The sequence below is a fragment of the Rhagoletis pomonella genome, unplaced genomic scaffold, assembly GCF_013731165.1.
Source record: "Rhagoletis pomonella isolate Grant_MI unplaced genomic scaffold, Rhpom_1.0 Rhpom_scaffold_02446, whole genome shotgun sequence".
Classification (NCBI taxonomy): Eukaryota; Metazoa; Arthropoda; class Insecta; order Diptera; family Tephritidae; genus Rhagoletis; species Rhagoletis pomonella.
This window is the reverse complement of record NW_023461000.1, coordinates 5,292-12,484: the sequence shown is the minus strand read 5'-3', so window position 1 is coordinate 12,484 and position 7,193 is coordinate 5,292.

Here is a 7,193-nt window from a genome sequence, read left to right as displayed (position 1 = left end):
TGTAAAGCGGATACAGACGATGGGTGGTGGCTGATGGTCGTTCCTGGTTGAATACGGGAAAATAAATACCCGCGCTCTTTTCAATAGATTTGAGTTAAACCTCAAAGCAGTAAAACTGTTTGGAGGGGAAGTTAAAAAATAGTTAATTTGGCGGGAAAAATTTATGACAGTTTCTAATAAATACATGTGTACATGTATGCGTACATATGTACATATATTATTAAACATTAGGGTGGACCGTTTTGGATTGATTAAATAAATGAAATATTGCAATGTGGGTATCAAACTAAAGAGTTTTATGAAGACTTACAATCGAAAATATGTTTGAGGAACAATATGGGTGCCAAACGAAAGGTATTTGAAAAATCTGGATTTGGAAATATTTTTTATAGGATTATCACCTATCTAAAAGTAAAGACTGAAAATATGGAAATTCAATGAAATATTACATAACTGGTTCCAAACGAAAAGTATTTGGGAAAGCTTTACTAGGGAATTTTTTAAAATCTTTCCACTTATCCAAAATCCGAACATTGTAAATAAATATAGAATTTACAACATCTTAACAAACGAAGTGATCATATTATCAACGAAGAGCTGGTACACAAATTACTTAATGTAAAAAATTCATAAACAAGTCATTTTTAAGCAAACAACACACCGACTCCAATTCTCATATTAAACTGTAATAGTGCCGTTAATTTTTTCATGATCCAATGATCGGATCTAAACCAAATTAGCATGGGATCACCTGGAAATCGGTTGACGTGGTCCAAAGTTATGCGGTAACATGCATAAAAAAAATCCGACGAATTGATAACCTTCTCCTTTTTTTTGAAGTCGGCTAAAAACTACTGAAACAAATAACAAAATGATAAAAGAGTACCGAAAACAAAAAACTATCGCATGAAAGCTGTTTAAAAAATACTTAATGAAAACATAAAATTGTTGACACCATTCCCTATCATTATAAATCAGTTAACTTTTAATCGTAAGCAATTTCGTTTGGGGTCGCCAAGGCCTACTACGTATATTGCGAGTAAAGAAATTTTGAATAACATGAGATAATATTATTATGATTATGATTATCATTACTATTGTGAACTCCTATTCCCAATCAAGGATTCCCAAATTAAAGCGAAAGCAGAAGAGCATTTACGATCGCATGATGCAAATGTTAAGATAATAAGAGCTGCAGAACTGAACCATGTAGGAACATTTTTTTACAAGGGCGTGTAGTTTCTGGCGTGTGCCGATGACATCGACATCAACTGTAACAAAAATAGCGAAGTCTCTGCTGCCTTTTCCAAGCTGGATAAGGAAGCAAAGCGAATGCGCCTGGTGGTAAACGAGGACAAGACGAAGTATCCAGTATCCAGTCACCGCGCTCGCGCCTTGGAACCCACGTCACTGTTGACAGTTATAATTTCGGGAAAGTGGAGAATTTCATTTACTAGGGAACCAGCACTATCACCGATAAAAAAATCAGCATGGAAAACCCACTCAGAATTACTCTTGCCAACAGGAGCTGCTTTGGACTGAGTAGGCAATTGGGGAGTAAAGTCCTTTCTCGACTTACAAAAACCGCACTCTAAAAGTCACTCATCATGCCCGAGCTGTTATATGCCGCAGAAGCTTAGACAATGACAACATTTTATGAGGAGGCTTCTACGCATGGGCGAGGGGGGTTACCGTAGACGATGGAACGATGAGTTGTATGAGCTTTACAACTAAATGTACATAGTGCAGCGAATGAATATAGAGCGGCTCCGCTGGCTTAGACATGTCGTTCAATAGGAACCGAAGTTTGAGTTGTAAAAGAATTCAACTCGCAAGCCGATGGTGGTAGCAGACGAATAGGAGGCACCCATTGCAATGGAGAGACCAAGTTGGCACAGAGAGAAATGACTGGCGTTCTTTGTGGAGCTCGGCCAAAATGGCTTAGGCGGTTACAAAGCCAAAGTAGAAGAAGAATATGCAAATGATAAATGACGGAGTTGGGGGACCATTTTCTTGGATGCGCCAGGAGGAACTAGGAAAATATTCCTTATCAGATGGATTCTGGCAACGGTTCGATCAAAAAATTACATTACCTTAGCTATCGCTTCGTCTGGAATTGCTGCGACATTATTACCAGGTGGAAACATTGCCAATTCAACTCTTTAGCTGCCAATGAACATATAAATCATCGAAACTCCCACGTGCAATATTTCCAGAGCATCCGGTATGGAAAAAGTTGACCAAAAAATTAAATTCATTGTTTGGGATGAGTGCACCATGGCACATAAAAAATCGTTTGAGGCTTTTGATCCATTGTTGCGGGATTTGCGTGGAAACGTTCAACCATTCGGGATATTGCTCGCAGGAGATTTTACGAAAACATTGTCTGTAGTTTCTCGATTAACACGAGAGATAAATGCTTGCCTGAAATAGTCAACATTGCGACAAGACGAACATACATACACTGCAGCTGAAGTATTCGCGCGACAATAACTGGACATTGGGAACGCAAAGCTGCCAGTCAATGAGAGATTAAGACGAATTTTACGGCCTGATAATTTTTGTAAATTAGAAACATCGAAAGGAGAACTGATCGAAAGAATGTTTCTTTATTAAGAAAATTAATTTTAGGAATCACGATTGGCTCAGTGAACGGGCTATTCTTGCTGCGAAGAATAAGGAGGTCTATCAACTAAATAATAGTGGTATTGACAACAATCGTTGCTTGAGCTGATCAGCTCTTTTACTAGACTGCCAGACCACTTGCTCACTTTGGTGAATACCACTAATGTTATTCAATCCAGCATTCAACGTGAGGAAATAGCATATATGTCGATAAACACCGTTGTGGAAAAAGACCATCCAACGAAATTTTTGAACTCGATTTATCTCCCAGGGAGCCCCCTCATACCGAAATTAAAAATAGGTGTGCCAATTATCATTTTACGGAATATTAATCAGCGAAAACTCTGCAACGGAATGCGACTCGCAGTTAAGAAATTGATGAAGAACGTAATGTAAGCAAAGATTTTAACGTGGCCTTTCAAAGGTGAAGAATTCCCATGATTCCATTTAATGATGATGATTCAATTTAAAAGATTTGAATTCCCCATTCGATTAGAATTCGGAATCACAATCAATAATGCTCCAGGTCGAACTTTGGAAAAGTATGGTTTAGATTTAGATGCGGATTGCTTCTCAGATGTTGCGTGTTCCTGTGTCGGCAAACCAGACATCCTTGATATCTATGCAGAGAATGGAAAAATAACAAATATTGTGTGCACACGAGTACTTATTACATAACCAAACACATATGAAACGTATGCTTTGTTTCGTTAATAATTTATCGTCCATATAACAGAAATATGCCACAGCAAAGCGTGGCAGGGTGCAGCTAGTTTTTTATAAAAGTATAGCCCATTATCTACCAAAAAACATATAAATTCATATTTCAAAGTTTGTGCAAAAATTATAAAAATTCTGCAGACTTGCATCTAAATTTTTAGTAGAATGGGGTGTGAGCTTTAAGTTGCAAAAAAATCGCGTTGACATTTAATGGACTATAAAACTGATCTGATTAAAAAGTTTAAAATTTAGAAGCAATTCTGCAGAATTTTTATAATTTTTGCACAAAGTTTGAAATATAATTTATATGGTTTTTGTTAGATAATGCTTCTTTTATAAAAGAATAATAATCATTAAATAAACAAAAAAAATAGGAAAAAGTTGTTTGATGTATATAAGCCATTCTTACCGTTATATATTTCTTGTCTATGTGTGAAGAGCAATGGGTTTTATAAAGATTTTGTTAGACTCTACTCGTAGACTGTACTCTTATTAGGGTTTTATAATGCTCTTAATAAAGAACATATATTATAAAATAGGTTTATAAGGCTCTGCGTGAAGACATATTTTTATAAAACTTTTTTTGTCTTGTTTTATTTTCTATTTCAGTATTAGAACAAATCTTCTACACAATTATGGCCTTAGTCATAAAAAACAAAGTAGCTTTAAAAAAGGCTTATAAACTGAAAAATTTATGAAAACGTAATTTTATAAAGCTCTTTAAACCTACTTAATTTTTTATAAATAAGGCCGTTAAGCTTTTAGATCTCTATGAGTTTTCTTCATTCAGAATCAGCAACAAGCAAATTTATACACTTCTATAAATTTCTTGAGGTGCGTTCACACAGAAAGCCGAGCGGCGCCGAGCGAAGCAAGGCGGAATAAAGCGAAGCTGCTGGTGTTCACACTGAACGAAGCGAAGTTTGCTTTTTTAATGGACTCTGCTGCAAACATACCACAAAACGTAACGTAAATGAAAAACGGCAAAAATATTTGCTCAATTTTATTCAAAAGATTGGTTGTAAAATTCGTTTTTATTTGGGTATTTTGATATCGTTTTTGTAGCAGCGTCATGAAACATAAAAATTTAATAGAATCAAAAACTGCTTTGTTTTCAGCTCCAAAACGCTTACGAAAGATCTTGCTGTATGAACACTTTCGTATAGAACAGCAATTTGAAAGCTTCACTCAGCTCGGAACGGCTTCGCTCGGATCGGCTCCGCTTTCGGTGTGAACGTACCCTTAGAGAAATTGTGCATTCTCTTTTCGAAGTAGGGTTTGTCTTCATAAAGATCATAAATACTATTCAGTCATACCATTTCTTATTTTGCTAGATAAGAAAAAATGCTTTGTTTTAGAAGTTATATACTTATACATATACATTTTTCTGTGTAGATTAACTGCTCTTCCTCTTTTCGAAGTTGGATTCCTCTTCTCAAAGATCATGAATACTATTCCAAGCTTTAGTAGATAGCTGAAGTAGCCATGGGTAATAGCGCAATTTTTGTGGCGCTAGCTCAATGACACCGGCGCCATCTGTGGTGTCAGCGCACTAACTCAGCGCAATAGCGCAGTCAATTCATTTCAACACGGCCACGGTGTTAGATTCGCCTTGGCATCAACTCAAGCTGTCATCTCAATCATTTCTTTTAATTTTGGCGCTGGAAAGGCTTGCAAAAAATTCGGCTGCAGACTTAATGCTAGAAAATCAAGGTATGTATATTTAATAATTACTATATTATATATATATATAACAATTATTATTATAGAATCTATATGGTTTCAGAATCGGTGTTGGTTCGTCTATTTATTTAAGTGAAATTCCACCAAACAAACCAAAAAAAGCTTCGCTTCCAAATCATTTTTGCGCGACCACATGTTTGCGACGTCTGCGTAATAGTATTTGCACGACCCAAAGCTCAATATCAGCATAAAAATCTACATCTAGGCATAAAAAGTACGTGAATGCTCTGCGGAGTGTATCATTTGTTTCACGTTTGGTGCTGTAAAACGTTTGTACGGCTGGAGCTGAAATTGGTATGTTTTCTAAAATCTAGATGATTAATAAAAATGTGAGCTTATTTGCGATATTAAGCGGCGTTTTCTAAAGTAGTGATCTTACAATTCATCTGCCCTCTAAACACAAATTTCGTTCTGCTAAAATGTATTTGAAGACGATAAATTTTAGAAGCTGCTTGAGAAAACTTATGTACATTAGACTGCATCACACTGCATACAAAAACAAATCGGTACAGTTTTTCCACCGAAATTATAAAATCTATTATATTTTAAGACTTCCACCAAATATTTCGGAAACATTAAGATTTACGTGAGCTGGACCGATTGGAAAGTACCTTCAAAAACTGAGTTTTTTGTGAATAAAAACAGTTTATTAAGTATTTTTGCAAAAAATCACCTTAGGTGACAAAAAAGTTTAAACTTAAGAGATTTGCATAAAAATATTTAGAAAAAGTTTTCAACGGAATTGCAGTAATGAGATTTTTGATGCAGTTTTTGCACTTTTTTCAAATACAGGTTAAAAAAAACTTAATAACTCAGCCTAAACTTTACCGATTTAGACTTATGAGGTACCCTTTTCATTTCTTTGCAAATAAGTTCAATCAAAGCATGAAAGAGAAAGGTAAGACCAACGAGCCTCATTCCATGTTGAATTAAGATGTGTTGGTATTTGATATAGAAAAAATTGGAACGTGAATGAGTTTTTTTTTGCAAAGAAATAAAAAGGGTGAGAAAATACCTTTCCACTGATACATCACAAGTCTATATCAGTGTAGCTTTGACCCAGTTATTAAAGTTTTTCTTAAACAAATCTTTGAAAAAAGTTAAAAAAACAGCATCAAAAATCTCATTATTATGATTCCTTACAAATTTGTTTGAATATTTTTACAGATTTTTAAAGCTCAAACTGTTTCGTTATCTGAGGAGATTTTTTCCAAAAAATCCCTTAAGAAACTATTTCTATTCATAAAAAACTCCATTTTTGGAGGTATTTTGAAACCGGTCCAGCTCACGTAAATCTTAATATTTTTCCGAAATATTTGGTGAAAGTCTTAAAATATAACAGATTTGGTAATACCGCCGGAAAAACCGCACAGTAGTCGAAAAAATTATAGCCGCACCAAATTTTCAAAAGTTTTGAAATATTTTTGTTATTTAATTTGGTTAGTTTTTATAGTTCATTCTTTAACAACATCCGTATAAATACAAGTTTAAAGGCAGTGTCACACGATTGGGTATTTGCCAAAATTCGGTGCAAATCGTATCCCTATTGTGTGAATACCCAAATATTTTTCTTCACCCCAATCACGAAAATTAATTTGTTAAAATTTTTCAATAGAACATCGCTGTTTTGTACCAATCTTTTGACTATAAAAAACATTTTCCAATTTTTTTATTTTGTACCAATAGCACAATATAAGAATGTTCTAATCTGTACAAATGTACCAACCGAGTGCAACTGCCTTAAAAATTTATGCAATTAAATAGAAAAATTCAACAAATTTTGGTAACAATTTCGAGTTTTATAATTAGATTCTGAGAATGCAAATTTGTAGCCCATTGAATTCTAGTAGAATAAAGAACAAGTTTCAAATGGCTAAAAACTACGATTGATTTTTAGAATTTTTAAAATAGCTCGAAATTTGTACGAATGTTTGCTGATTTTTTTTTTATTATTGCACAAATTTTGAAGCTTGGATTTACACGGCTTTAGTTAAAGAACACCTCCCCCTTTTTTGGCCAATTTTATGCCCGATTCTTATTCAACTAAAAGGATAAATATGTAACTTATGTTCATGTAAGTCAAGCCGGGTTTCATACGTTCAAAT